Source organism: Helicoverpa armigera, chromosome 19 (genome assembly GCF_030705265.1).
Source record: "Helicoverpa armigera isolate CAAS_96S chromosome 19, ASM3070526v1, whole genome shotgun sequence".
In the NCBI taxonomy this organism is placed as follows: domain Eukaryota; kingdom Metazoa; phylum Arthropoda; class Insecta; order Lepidoptera; family Noctuidae; genus Helicoverpa; species Helicoverpa armigera.
In genome coordinates, this window is record NC_087138.1 from 8450419 (window position 1) to 8466117 (window position 15699).

Below are 15699 nucleotides of genomic sequence, written 5' to 3' on the forward strand. Positions count from 1 at the left end.
CTCGGTTGCCGGTACGTTTTGTTCTTTTTAATTTTGCCGCCTTACTGCAAGCGCGGCTTTTTAAGTCTCTCCAAACCTACAATTAGAATAATTAACTCAAGTAAATAATAAAAAAAAACTGACGTGGCATGTACATGCTTATAATTAAAACCAATTCAATCTTTGAAAAAGACTTACCGTCATCCACTGCTCTGGTGTCTTTCTAGACCCGTTAGGGAGATTATTGAGCTCCTCGGCAACCTCCCTCCAGCCCGTTTCGAAATTTTCCCGGCCCTGCAAGCCGGTAAATTTCCGCGTGCAAATATGGACGCGCTTCTAATATTGATAGTAGTGCATCAATTTGAGCGGGTGTAACACGAGGGCTACGCAGACGCTTACGCCTGAAACATTAAAGTAGTCATTATGTAAACACAGAATACTTCGGATGTATACAAAGTATTCAATTTAGTAAGTACCAAGAATAGGAATAAAAAATTCTCGTTGTAGATGTACTTACCTGACGCTCAAGCTGCTGGCACCCGGCAGGCCTGCGCCTGTTTCAATGACTTCACCGTCCATGAATAGTAATGAATACACCGTTCTCCTTTATTATTATTATAAATCAAACCAATGTTCAAGTGCACAAACAAACTTGACATTGACAGTTTGTTTATGTTCTATGTCTGTATTGCAAGTACGCAAACTATTAAGATCTTTAATATGTGTTTTCTTAAAAAACGGTATGTTTTACTTACACGGTTCGATGCAAAAAGTTTTAATATGATAAGGTTCATCTATTTTCTTTATAATTGTCAAAGGAAACAAAATTGGTTGTGCAAATCTTGTCTACCATTTCTCCCTATAATACAAGGATTTTTTTTACATGCAACATTTTAATACAAATTCACCGCACTATGAATACGGTTTTCGCTATCGTACCGACACGAATATGTCATGATAATTAGCGATGTTGCCCGCTATCTCGGCTGTCGAGACTTGCGTTTATCGTTACTGTCGTTATGGCAAGCGAATATTTTCGTTAATATTTAGCGACTGTCAGTTTGCGATCGAATCGCTATCTTATGTCGAGACTGCAGGCCCTGATCGCTCTAATGTGCGTACTATATTTTGATTCTGATAACTAGCACGAACAAACTATCGGCCGACTTAAAATTTGGAGTCTGTGCAGGGTCTCAGTAGATAAATACTATGAGGTATGTAAATGATGAATGAAACCATAAATACAAACGACAGCACATCAAACTGAGGTAGGTTGATCTGTCAAAATTAACCAATAAATTTTCAACTTTATTACAATAGTGGAAGGTTAATATTCGATTGGTAAAAATTAACAGATGTTGGCCTGTGTACATGATTTTCTATACACTGTTAACGCCCGTCAAAACTGTTCTTTAAGTTCAAAACAATTGAATATCCCACTTATTAAGAACTCTGCCTCATTAGGACGGCAATGGCGACGTCGCCGGCTACGTATCCAAGCAGTTAATATTGAAATGTATGCTTGGAAACGTCGCCAAATTGGAAGCGTGGCCACGAGCTACAGTTCCCTACGTGGCTTCTGGCTACTCTGGCAGCTCGGCAACGTTGCCACGGTTGCCACTATAATTTACACAGTAAAGTGCACCTCCCTCACTTAGTCGCCAGTCTGGTCGCCAGTCAGTGTGCGATTTCTTCAGCGACGACGTAAACAATTGACTGTCGAGACGCCATGGCCACTCTACTTGGCGACCTTTAGATGCCAGAAGTAGCCAGACTTGGGCTGCTGGCGACGTCGCCATGGCGTCTTAGTGAATCCGAGCTCTAAGTTCCAAACAATTGAATATTTCTCATACAAAGTCGATTAGATTGTCATACCTAATGACAAACATTCACAATTCATTCAACGATCGAATGAAGTGAACGAACTATCGGGCTGTATGTGAAGGTAATTACATGAATAAAGCTGAACCGATGTCGATGAACTACGCATTGAGTCACAAACAATGGATTCGAGAGCCATGGGTATGGGTGATTATGGGTATAAGCTTGCTATGGAAATTATAATGAGGGTTTGGAGTTGTAATGATGATTAGCTGTGTGTTACATGTGTTTTGATTTCAGAAAGAATGGGAGAAGAAAGTATTTGTGCTTGCTAGTTTTCGCAAAAGGGAATAAGTAAACATAATCATAATCAAATATGTAGATATAAAAATCACACGGTGCTTTAAAGTAAGCATTTCTAAAAACAACATATAAACGAGGTGCCTTTCAATCAAGGAGTACATGTCAATTTGTTCAAACCTAAACTTGATTAAATGTTTCTGTTGGAGAAACGTCAACGAAAATAAATGCAGCAATATAGGTATCTTGAAAATATATATTGGCATGACCTTCAAAGATGAGATAGCGGCAGTCTAAGTATTTATTTAATATTTTATTTGAAATTCCAAACTAAACCTCCAAAAAGTAAAAATATAAAATCACCTTCAATAACACTGGCTATTCTGCCCATAAAACGTGGCTAAATCGCGCAAAGAAATTCCAACATTTCGAAAGAAAGAAACGTACAAAAAATCACTCAGAATTATACAAGGTAAAATCCCGTGAAATCGTAGCATTAATCTCCCAGTTTCGAGGGAAAAAAACACACAGTTTATCGGATCAAAACCCACTATAACTCTTCTTACTATGAGAATAGTGGCATTGAAATATTAAGGCAGGTACTTAGAAGCCAGTTTTTCAAGAATATAGGCGAAAAACGTGTCTGTAATACTAATTTAGTTAGATAATACCGTACTATCTTGCTATAAGTTAAGAATGTGTCCTAATATAAACTTGTTTTTGGTAAAGGACATAGAATCTTGAACTTAGAAATCTGAAAACACCAATCCGAGTTGAGCAAGCGTGGTGATTAACTCTCATTCCTTCTCTGTATGAGAAGAGATTTGTGGCATGTTCTATGAAAATAAAAAAGGCTGAATATGACTTTACGTAATCTTTACAATGATATTCTGAAACCCTTCTATACCACAGTTGCCGGGCTGCGGGATTGTTCGAAAGAGTTAACGCGGCCCTGGTACATAAAAGGCTTAAGAAAGGACATGACGGGTTTTAGTCAGTAAGAGTCTGACACTGCCTCACGCTGCTAACCCACAGCGGAAAGGTTCATTTGATGATTTCCCATAAAAATACCTTATAAACAGATAGAAACATTGTAAATATGTTTTATTCAAAAGATTTTCTTGGTTCAAAATCTCCCTATAAACTAGCTTTGAACCAATGTGGATCATAAAAAATATTGTGAGATTACGAAAATCCCGTAAAGTTATCAATTGATTCTGACAGTTATTGTATTGGTGAAACATTCGCGCCTTCATGAAATAAAAATATATTTCTCCTCTGGGCTTTTGTTGGGAAATTGACGGGGGAAAGTTTTAGTAGTTTTTTGAATTTATCTGTTCAATTTTTTTCTTCACTTCTCTGGTAAAAGTTTAAAGGTTTAAAATTCTTTATGCAGTAGCATACAGTTTTATTGGCTTCTTATAAGTGTTACTAAAGTTATGGTGCTCCCACATTGCCGTAAAGCTTGGGTTTCCTAGGAAAGCGGTGCCGTCACATAGCGGCCGTAATACAGCGGTGAATAACGTCGCGAGAACGTTGTCTATGTAAACAAAATGGGGCGGTTTCCTAGAGAGCGGTAACTGATGCCGTAACTTCAAAAAGCGGTGCCGCTATTTGCATGACGGCCGTCTTGACGGTGTCAGATAGTTTGGTGAACGTTTTATTGAAAGCGGTGAAGCTTTTTTAATACGTATTTGTGTTTTTTTTTTTCGGAACAACGTCAAAAATGAGTTCCAACTCTTGGAGCAGCGAGGACGACGAAATTTTAATAGATTTCGTTCGTAACTACGAAGCAATATATAATATAAAAAGTAAAAATTATAGAAAAAGTCAACTAAAACAGAATTGGTGTCGTGAAATTTGAGAAATATTAAATAAAACAGGTTAGTAAGTATAATACAACTAGCAAAAAGTTTATGACGGTGTGTTAAAACGGCCGTGGAACTTTCCACATGTCATCACCGTAAAGACGACCGTCTATTTGCCTCCGTAATATTACGGCCGCTATATGTCGGCACCGCTTTCCCAGGAAACCAAAGCTTTAGAAAATGTTTAATAACGTTAGTAAACATTCGTTAGCAAACATTTAATCACAAATAAATTTTCATGTTAGAAAATGTTTAGTAATGTTAGTAAACATTTTATAACAAAACAAATTATAACAAAATAAAACATGTGTTATCTTTTGTTTGTAAACATTTTATAAGGGTGATGGCGGGATAGGCGGTGCGGTGCGGTGGGGGTTAGATGAAATCTTCTTCCATTTTCGTGTAGACGTCCTCGGCCCTCAGAAGGCGAAACCAAACTGCGAGCCAATACTAGATGTTATAAAATGTTTAAACATTTTCCATCAGTGTAGGAGCACTTATAACATGTAACAGTTTCTAACAAAGTGCAACAATTGTTAACATTTGTTAGTAAATGTTTTGGTGCTATAAAATGTTTACAAACATTTTATAACGGCAATGTGGGAGCACCATAACTATTCAGTAATCTGTGCTAAAGTTTTGACTAAATTACGCTTTAGTTAAAGTCTAACGTTCTATTGTGACAACACACTTCATTGTAAACAAAAATAATTGCAAATATACAGCCTACAGCTCTTTCACACTAGCTGATTTTCCACTACGTTTTTCCCCGCGTGACACATTCCAAGCGACAAAAATCAGAAAATCGGTTAGTGTGTATTAGGGCTTACTATCACTAAGATTATTACCATGACACTCTCTGGTTCGGAGAAAAACATATGGGTATTATTCCTATACAGAAGGATATATTCAACATTCGAATTCCTATCCTATACACACACTTTCTGCCACCCAAATGACATTGACCGACAGTAAAATACTTACTGATGACATAACAACATTTTTTTACATCACCCCATTTTCATACTTACCCCACAACAAAATTTAGTACGCATGACGTTAAAAGTGCAATATTTGCATCAGTTCACAAGGACCAGTGAACCTCGTCGCGCTGGTAAGACGGGATGGGGCGCATTCTTGAACCGCGTTCCGTAACGCACACATGCAAACGTTGTGTGTCTGTGTGAGTCATGTAGTAATCGGTGACATGACAGGTGAATTGTAGGCCATTTTTTTAAGGTGTTATGATTAAATAGATTTTGTATGTGATGTCGTCTGTAGGTAATAGTGATTTTGGGCAGTACAACGATTACTCTATTTAATTAGTTCTATGTATAACGTATGTAACGTAACGTATGTAGGAAAAAAGATTGTCGTTGCATTGCTTTCATCTGGGGATTTACGTCCTTCAAGCTGAATAAAATATATTTATATCTGTTAAAATGGCACCATGTATCTCTATATCAAAATATGTCAATCAGTTCCATCGTTTTAGCACTAAAATACCTCTTAACAAACTTACTCACCTTTGCATTGAAAGTAATTTATTTTTCCTTTAATTTCGATATTAATAAGCTGTTAAAATGTTTCAGAAGCACTAGTATTAATAAAAAGTAATTGTAACTGTCCTGCACTTTTATTTTTTACCCTTATTTACTACTTTATTTTACTTTTTTCCTTATGTTATATAACCTTGTTCAGTTCTTCACTCAATACCGAATTTAATCAGAGCACCATAGCATCACATGCATACTTTTTTCAAACCAGGATCAATGTCTACCGAATAATTTCAAATTCAAAAAAGGAATTCTTCAAATCACTACATACAAGGCACACTTGAGACACGCGCAAGAGTAAACCGGTTGCAAATAAAAGGGAAAGGACCAAGATTGTATAGAAAACGAAAGGGAACAGTATACAACATTCTTGATACTCGTTTGATTCTGTTTAAAATTCTGGACCGAACTGGTTTTTTCTGGACAGCCCAATTTGTGATTTGATGGATCTGATACTTACTTGAGTTGTTTTAGGTTTTTATTTTCAGGGTCGTCGGGAATATTTTTGGGATTTTTCCTCAATGTTGTTCATATGGAATAGAGGTTTTAGTGATATTGGAGGCATGTAGCCTTTCTCGATAAATGATTCTTTTTCCAAAGCCATCCTGTAGCTCCAGAGATTGACCTTTTTAAATAGAGTCTTCAGCTTTATAATATTCGTATAGATTTAAACGATTAATTTTAATACACCCAATTTAAAAGGTACCTGAAAAGCATATAAAAAAAAAAATTAAAGTAAAATTTTTGTAGGTAATTGAAACTAAATGATTATTATCTATTACCCAATTGTATAATATAATAATATTAATAATGAATTATAAATACATATAATTTTTAAATATTAACTGAAATAAAATTATTAAAATACACCTAATAAATGGACCTTTAAACGCAAAAGTCTACAATTGATACGAAACGGTAATCTTATTCGAAGCATTCAAACATTCAAATTTCGAAACGAACGAACGAATGAACGATAAAACTACTAATAGGAATCGAGACGGGAGCTAAATCAATCATCGGTATCAGTGAATGAAATCGCTCCACGAATGAAAATTGAATACGATGAATTATAGAGTCGCTTGCGTATGGACGTGGAAAATGTAAATAAAAGTGTGTGATATGGCAAATATATCGGATAATGCCATTATTTCAATGCTAAATCATTAATCTTAAATATAAAAATAAATTGCTATTCGTTAGTCTGACTAAAACTTCAGAATCGCTGGACCGATTTGGCTTATTTTGGTTTTGAAATGTTATTAGAGGTTCAGGGAAGGTTTAAAAAATACGAAGTTCGGGTTCGGATCAGGGTTGTTTCCCGAGTTTTATGCGCGTTCCGAGGCTTGTTCTTTTTCAGGCTTTTAACTATCTGAGCACTAAAATCATATCATTCGTTTTGGCGTGCACGTGCGATGGATAAACAGAATACTTTCGCATTATTAGTAGATAAGGATAACATCTTCTACATATTTTCAAGTAAGTATGTAGCTTTAAAATAATGTTAACATAGTACCAAGACTTTCTAAGACGTCTCCCATTCCAAGAATCTCTATAGCCCACTATTTGACACGTAAAAGGTATTTCTAAGCCTAAAGTAAAGTAACGTCAATTCCCTGACTAAATCCTTTTGGGATAAGATCACCCTATTTACAAAAGTTTATTGTATCTATGTACATGTCGTATAAAGGTGGAATGTTCTGGATGTTACGATGAGCCTATCTCATATTAATTGTGGAATCAATAAAATAATATTATAGGTTTAGAATAACAACTTTGTTAGGGACGATGGTTTATACCCAGTACTAAAGCAGATACTTTTTTAAGACACCGTTTTATTGACCGAGTTTTACGAGAACTAACTTGCAATCACCAAATCATTAAAAGCTAATTTCAGTACTCCGCCTACTATAATCAAAGTATTATTCAAACTACCAACATTAAAATAATAATAACATTCTTATTAAAGAAATTGCATTCTAGAATTAGTTGCACTAAGAATATGCGCACACTACTAACATTTAGTCGGCCGATAGTTTGTTTGGGCTCATAAATCAGTATGAATATGAATCTTTATAATGTGCGATCAGGTTATAAAGATCAGGTATTTAGCCGGTATCAAAACGACAGAAAACTTTGACTGAATTCACGATTTTATATTTTACCCGCGTCCCGTGGAAACTACTGCGCGTACTGGGATAAAATATAACCTATGTTACTCAAGAAGAGTGTAGCTTTCCGTCATTGAAATTTTTTTTCAAATCGGTTAGTTTTCCAGTTTTTCCAATACAAAAAAACAGATTCAGATTTTTCTTCTTTATAATATTTTAGTTTAGATAAAAAAATAGTTTTTCCAACCATCGCATCAACAGTCGGCCGACTCTTTTGTCTGTAGTGTGTGGTTACACTAACCAGCGAGCATTCTAGTCACCTTAACCCATTAATGTTCAAATTGCATTGTGATTGCTAACCTGACATTATATTGGCATCAATGATATTATGCTGGCATCAATCACAGCTACTTGCATGTGCTTGTAAGTATAAAATGACCTTAAGTGATTCGTTACGAGCTATTAGAAGCATTGGCTTTACATCACTGTAGTAAATGTTTTGTGTCTTGGCTCAGCAAATACCATAATGGTTTTTACATGTTAAGTAAGGTTAGATAAAAACCCCTTTCATATCAAGGTCCTCTTTTAACTTTGCTACCCGTAACAACTGCCAAAGATGTTCAAATGGCTGCCATGCCTTCTTAAACACGAGAACTCGTGATGTGAAAATAAGTCTGGGCACGTCAAGATGGACCAAACCATGGACCAACCGCGCCTCCTTTTTAATCGATCTTTCCATGCGGCTCTTACTTAGCCATGAGGACCTCTATCACAATTTTTCCTCACTATCGACAACAGCAAAGTCAGAAGCATGAAGGTCCGACGAGTCTTACCATGGGTTATCGGATTGCCCGTACAACTGGGTTGAGGAGGTCAGATAGGGCAGTCGCTCCTTGTCAAACACTGGTACTCAGCTGCGTCCTGTAAGCCTGGAAGCCGACCCCAACATAGTGACCCCAACATTAGCATTACATTTGCTGCTTGAACTGATACATTTCTTTGATTAACATCCCAATTGTCGTTTGTGTAATACTCACTGTAACGTCCAATGGTTATCCAGTTATCAGTAATCCTGGGACCGAGTGACTCAATCACAAGTGTCATGTCCAACTAATTGGACTTCACGTATTGGATAATCGCTTCACTGGATACGAATATTCAATGATTTCTATCAATGCGCAATTGAAAAGCTTTCGGACTGCAAAGAGTATCGGATCGTTTTCAGTTGCTATGGAGATGTGGTTCTATATTGATATGTAAAAGCATAGTAGGTAGTGTTTTACTCCATGGATTGTAAAGCACTATTTTTGGATTTGGTCCTCATATAAAAGGCAATAGCATGTTAAGACATGTATCTACATCCATTATCTACTTACCTATGATAAAAACTGTAGTATTGATAGAAATCAGAGCGTACATGCAACGGAGAGCACATAAATGTCGGTCCTGCGTCTGATCTCTCTCCGATCGTGTCAGATTATCGTCCCATCAGGCTATGAGTCTGAAAGAATAGAGAGCGCACCTGTGTCTGTGCAAATGCTTGTGCACTATGTCCTGCACAGCTAGCTGAACTCCTAAGAACAGCTGTCATGGCGGATATGTCTGGATTATTACATCACCCACAAATTAACATTGTTCTTTTGTAAAAAAAACCCACCATTGTCCCAACTTTTCGGAACAGGTATTTCGGCTACAATTACAAGTATTGGTAAAGCACATTTACATGAACCGTATCTATGAATAGATTGGTCGAAAGGAAGCGTACTTGGCCCCGTTAGGTATTTCGAAACAGCGGCAATCTGAGTAACTGAGATCGAGTGAATGGCGCTCAAGGATCCAGCCACAATTGCTTGGTACGTGTTGTAATCGCGATAGTATTAACCCTAGTAATTAGTTTAGGTACTATATGATAGGAGCCATTACTGATAATGGACGATTTAAATTGATATCTCAAGTTTTAGTGGATAAATAACAATTTCGTTTCAAATCACACAAAGTTATATTACGATGCAGTAATGGCACAAAATACTAATGAGAATATCTCATGTTTTTCAATTTGAAAAAACAAAAGAAAAGCGATAAAAACCTATTTAAATATAGAACGACTAGGACGCCCAGTTCCATATTTGAACAAGGACATCGGCCAAACACTAGAAAATTCTAGAAAGAAGAAGAAAAAAAGATTGAAAATGTAAATTGAATGTCGTTCAGGATTAGATATGAAGTGTTCAGGTCCAGTATTTACTTTCTTTTGTTAGCAGCGATCGAAGCATTGAAAGCTTTCGAGGGGCAAAAATTGAATGAACGGCTCTTGTGTTTTGTAACGTGGTAACTAGGAAAAAATATTGGTAATTTTTATTTACAGATAATAGAGGATTTTGTATCTATGTGTATGGCTTGTTTTTTAAGTATTCTTTTTGATTTGAGTTAAACGAATTGTAATTTTTTAAAATTATTATCTGAATTATATTGCTTTTTTTATTGCAAAAGAGAAAAAAATAATTAAAGTAAATAATGACATTTTAAATCTTAAGAATTTAATTGAAAAATACACGCACTGTTAATACCACAATCGCAATAAAACATTCAAAAAGTAAATACATAATACAAACAAATGCCCTTTATTCAACTCCATTAATCAAAAGAAATAAAAATAATAATCCAGGATGTTGCCACCAAAAACTCTTAACGTCAGATACTCATTCCCACCTTACAACAATAGGGCTTTCCCTTATTGCGAAAGAAAGTGAATTTAGTGGGGTGTCTCCACGGAGGAAGGAATAATACCGGAGATATTATTAGGTAGGTCAAGCGCCTTCTTGTAGGTCAAGCGGGTGTGATCAGTTAGTAAGACAAACGAAACGTTCGGGTTCCTTGTCAAATCCTATCTGTAATATCAGGCAACCAGCTCGTTTCATATTAAGGATTTTATAGTGTCCAAGTGACAGTAGCACACTGGCTCCTAAGTCACAAGCATTCCTGGTTTAGGGGTCTCAAGATTTGTGTGCCTTCATTAAATTGTAAACCTGCTAGATATTAAGCACTTTGTAAGGATTTGCATTAATAAAGCATTTATTCAATCAAAACCATTATGTCTAAAATTGTATAGTCTTGATTGATTGGTGATTTCATTTTGAAAATAATGGGCGGTTTTCATAGAAGGTGTGTAAGGGCCGAGCTTGCAACGTTCCTCGCCCCTCGAACACCCGCATTTTTCTCGCTACTTTATTCTTATGACATCTCCGCTAGTATTTTTGTGCTCTGTGGACTGCTTTCTTTTTAAATGGCCCTTAGATAATGTGCCCTTTGTACACAGAATTGGGAATTATTATGGTTTACTGGGTGAAGGAAATAACGCGTGTATTAATTCTTTCGCGTTTACTGTTTTTACTTTATTTTAGAAGGAAGATGAGAAATGCTATTGTGTTTGTAATTTTCGTTTTAAATGAAAAATGTTCTGTTATTTTTGTAACAGTTGCTTTGTATACTTATTTACTTTATGAACGGTAAATATTTGAATTAAGAATGCAAGTATGTACTAAAAATATTTAGGTAACTGTGTATTTTATGGGGAAAATGATGATTTTTCCAAAGGTTTGCTGTTGGTGTTCCTCAATATTCGCAGGTATAGGTATATAGGTATTTGATGGTATTTTTTTAGTTGGTAACTCTTTCATTCTAAAACGGCCAAACCGATTAAAATAAGATTTACCATCGAGCAGGATGAAATACTAGAGAAGATTCTCCTTAAGACGCTGCTAAAATAGGGGACTTTTTACTTTCAAAAGTACATATGTACGTTCGAAATTATATTTCAAAACAGACCCCAAAACTTGCAAATTAAGACGGTTCCCCAATCCGAATGTGAATACATCATTTGAATGCTACAAAGTAAGGTCTGACGAGGTAATATATATGCGGGAAGGGTCCAGGTTATCTCGCGACCACGTCAATCAAAATGTGGGCTCCAAGCGGATCTCATGTGACAGATCTTTGATCTAGTTCGCGGAGATTTTTCCCTTTTCGGTCAACTTTTTGGGGGTCTACCAAAATGGCATCTTCGAGTTCTTTTTTGTGAAGTTGATTCAGTTTTAGTTTTAGGTTATTGGAGGAGGAACTTTAAATTAATATATTCTTACTAGCTTCTGCCAGCGGTTTCACCCGCATCCCGGGAACTTCTTACCGTGCCGAGATAAAAAGTAGCCTATAGCCCTCCTCGATAAATGGGCTATCTAACACTGAAAGAAATTTTCAAATCGGACCACTGGTTCCTGAGATTAACGCGTTCAAACAAATAAACTCTTCAGCTTTATAATATTAGTATAGATTTAATTTTTGAACTTTTTCGCTGTCTTTAATGTCCTTTTTTAGATTTTACAAAAGGACCTTTATATGATAGGCAACATAACTTTTACAGTAATGGCAGTTTTAATTGCCATTTTATTGTTTTAATACGGCTTCATGATTAAATGCTCTTTACTTATCACGTAATAATTTACACTGTAATCCTTTCATAAATCTCCATTTTCTACTGAAAGTGTCCATGCACTGTTTGTGTAGCAGAAAGCACGCATTGCGACAGAACTGCGTAATGCTTTTCCTGAAAAAATCTTTTAGCGCCTTGTCACACACGCACAAGTTATTACATTCCTTGCTAAGGAAACAACAAAGAAAATTCCTGTTATTCTCACTCATAGGGGTGTCTTTTAAGTCAAGAATACTTTTTATTGCTATAGTTTGAACTGAAATCTACTCGCCTATTGTTTTGTTTTTTTTTATAAGATTCTGATGATTTTACCTGCATATATGCCATTTATGTTATATATGCAGGTGTATACTGCGTCTTGAAGGCAGTTTCAAATGAGCGTATTAGCTTATTAGCTATGTTTGTCACTAGTTATGGGTAGTCAGAAGCTAAAAAGTCTGATAACTAATTTTACCAAAGGGTTTGGGGTCGCCCATGTAGATGTTTGAGTAGGTTAACTAGGTAAATCATTATTACTCAGCTGCATGTGGTTATATAGATAGGATGGTCCCCAATGTGGTCGGGAAAACGCTAAACAAAGTTCATTATAAAAACATTACAAAATAAAGGACTAAACGTCACACTAAACGGCCATTTAAGGAAAATACTTAGGCCCTTTTGGCCATCATCAGGAAACAGTTAAGTAAAATTTAAGAAACATGGGACCTTTTTACCTGACCGTAACATTTGTCATTCTGGATCTTCAGAGAGCCTGAAATGATCTGTCACCATGATAAATGACCGAGTCTGATGTGTTTTGTCACTAAATAGGTTAGACCAGAAGGATTGGTCATAAAGGCCAATTATGGGAGTAATAAAACTGGTTTGGTTCTTAGTAAAGGTGAGACGTTGTAAGTTGTAAGAGTTCTGTACCTAAAGGGTGAAAACGAGACCCCTTATTATTAATATTCCGCCATCTCTACGTCTGTCTATCATTTGGCTTGTATCTCACGAACCATGGCAGCTAGAGTTTAAATTCCTTCAGGAGCGAGTCCGACTGGTATTGGCTGGCTTTTTTGTAACTTTAAAGATAGGTGTATATATTGTTTTTATTACTGCGCTCAATCCTTCTCCGCGTAAGAGGAGGCCTGTGCTCAGCAGTAGGACGATAAAAAGGCAGTAACTGTAACTGTGTTTTTAATATTTGCGAGGAGTTGACCTATTGTCCATTTCTGTTAACCTGTATATTACGTTAACTCGCAACAGCATAAGCATTAAACGGTTGACGTCATTAAATACACTTTTTTGGTCAAAGTCACGTTCATAATTTTAATGGCTTTTCTATTTTGGTTTCAGATTTTCGGCTCGAGAATATTAAGGTATGTTTCCTAAGGACTTGTGACGTCACGCGGAAAAGTTTTATGAAGATTTGCCGAAGGTATTCCAGATAATAAGTCACCCTTATATAATTTGGGATTACTACTCAGAAGAATTGCGTTTTGAAGTATTTTAGTCAGCTATTTTTATAACTGGCCAAAGTTTTCGATCCTTGAGTTAAATATTTTTATCTTAATTCATAAAATTCCAAGAAGCTACACTTATATTGCATTGCCAGTTGAATGGCAAGGCCCAATTTTTTGACCAAAATTTTATTTCTACTCGCTAATACGATCACTCAAAGCATCCAGTAGCCACTTTGCTAAACAATTTAAATCAACGACAACAATTTTCAAAAAGCCTTACATAAAGCGATTCGTCCTTGCTCGAGCACCCTCACTATCGCATGTCAGAAGAATATTGCCATCTCCAAGCCCTTTCATCTCAGCTTCCAGTCTCTTATTGAACCACGGAGCAAGGGAAGATGAGCGGAGATGCCACAATGCGGGTAGGTCAGAAGCTTTCTTTCAGGTCAAATACATACGGTGGGCATGACGAAAACGTCAAAGTCAAAGTCAAAGCTCTTTAATCTGTATACATGGGTAGGTTATAAGGTATTAGTATATGTTACGTAAACGATATGTTAAGAGTGGACTAACGAGGCGTTCGGGTTCTTTAAGGGTCCGTTCAGATAATAAGGCTCGGAGAGAAGAGCAAATTCTTAGCACGTTGAAGGTCTGTGTGAAAAGAAAAATGCGCGCCGATGCTCTCTGAGCCGGTCTGTTTGAACGGCCCCTAAGACATCTGTCAACGATTTTTGGTATTCCAAAAAAATATCGGGTTCAGAATAGGCGTATAAGGACGAATACAATAATGTCATACGCGTTTTAGCTCGCTACTAGGATTTTCCGTTATGACACCTCCGCTAGTCATTTTGTTCTCCATGTATTGAACGAATCTCCGAGTCTCGAGCACAATGCCTGATCGATACCAGGATTAAGAGACTCTTAGAGCCAATTTGGCGATTACGTCACTGATTTTTAGGGTTCCGTACCTCAAAAGGAAAAAACGGAACCCTTATAGGATCACTTTGTTGTCCGTCTGTCTGTCTGTCTGTCTGTCTGTCTGTCTGTCTGTCTGTCTGTCTGTCAAGACCCTTTATCTCAAGAACGCGTGAACGTATCAAGCTGAAATTCACAAGAAGTACTCAGGTCTATTGCCCCTTTAAGCTGTGAAAATATCAAACTTCTAAGCCAAGCCAATCAAAAGATACAGCCGATTATGTCGATATTTTCAACAAATTTTCGACACTCGCAAAGGAATCAAAACCTACAGGATACTTCCCGTAAACTCAGAGTCTTGAAATTTGGCATGAAGCATTGTCATATAATGCAAATGTAGGAAAAATTACGAAAATCTCATTTTTTTAGTTATATAATGTAAAAAAAAATATTTTAATAAAATGAAACTTACTACCTTATTTCTCACGAACGAATAAAGGTATCAAATTGAAATTTATACCAAATACCTAGGTCTATTGTCCCTTTAGGCAGTGAAAAAATCAAACTTCTAAGTTAACGCGATCAAAAGATACAGCAGTTATACCGACACCTTAGACGAATTTCCGTCACACGCTAGGGAATCAAAACCTACAAGGTACTTCCCGTGAACTCAGAATCTTGAAATTCGGCAAGAAGCAACGTTATATAGTACAGATAAAGGAAAAATTGCGAAAATGATAAATTTGAAGTTACATAAAATATTAAAATATTATCAAATCAAATCAAATATTTTCCTCATTTCAATGGGGAATTTAAACGACCAAGTTTGACGGATTTGAGAAATCATTTCTTTGTAGTAAAAGAGTATACTCGCCGTTTATTTCCATTGTCATCAGGTCAGGATCTGATGATGGAAATCCTGAGAAATCGAGGGCAACTATCAGAAATTGTAGGCATGCATAGGATTACAACTTGATTCTCAGATGTATGTCTGGTGATACTATCAAACAGTGAAGGTTTAGAGCTTTCTTGATGATGGAGACGTGAGAAAGTCGAGAGAACTCCTCAACGGTATGATTTAGTAACGTCGTGTTTGGGCTTATATTATTCGTATTGACGAGAACTTTTCACAAAAGTTAAAAATAAAAACTTTTTACAAAAAAAAAAACAACTTCTAAAAACAACAAGAAAACTGTTTATGTGCATCGGTCTAGATCTCGG

At 36.3% G+C, this 15699-nt stretch overlaps 1 protein-coding gene and 1 long non-coding RNA gene across 4 annotated transcripts in view; one reads left to right on the forward strand and one right to left on the reverse strand.

Annotated features, from left to right (window-relative positions):
• LOC135118203 (uncharacterized) lies at window positions 1–1086 on the reverse strand. The gene is made up of 3 exons (XR_010277425.1): window positions 497–1086; window positions 178–380; window positions 1–76 (listed from the first exon to the last, which is right to left on the reverse strand). It is a non-coding gene; the product is annotated as an uncharacterized LOC135118203 (long non-coding RNA).
• The window catches only part of LOC110374150 (brain tumor protein), a 443804-nt gene that overhangs the window by 103280 nt on the left and 324825 nt on the right, over window positions 1–15699 (forward strand). For all 3 annotated transcript variants that reach the window (XM_021331739.3, XM_049841244.2, XM_049841245.2), the window contains exon 2: window positions 13457–13479. The gene's annotated coding sequence lies outside the window, so the exon portion shown is untranslated. The remainder of the gene's footprint in view (window positions 1–13456; window positions 13480–15699) is intronic.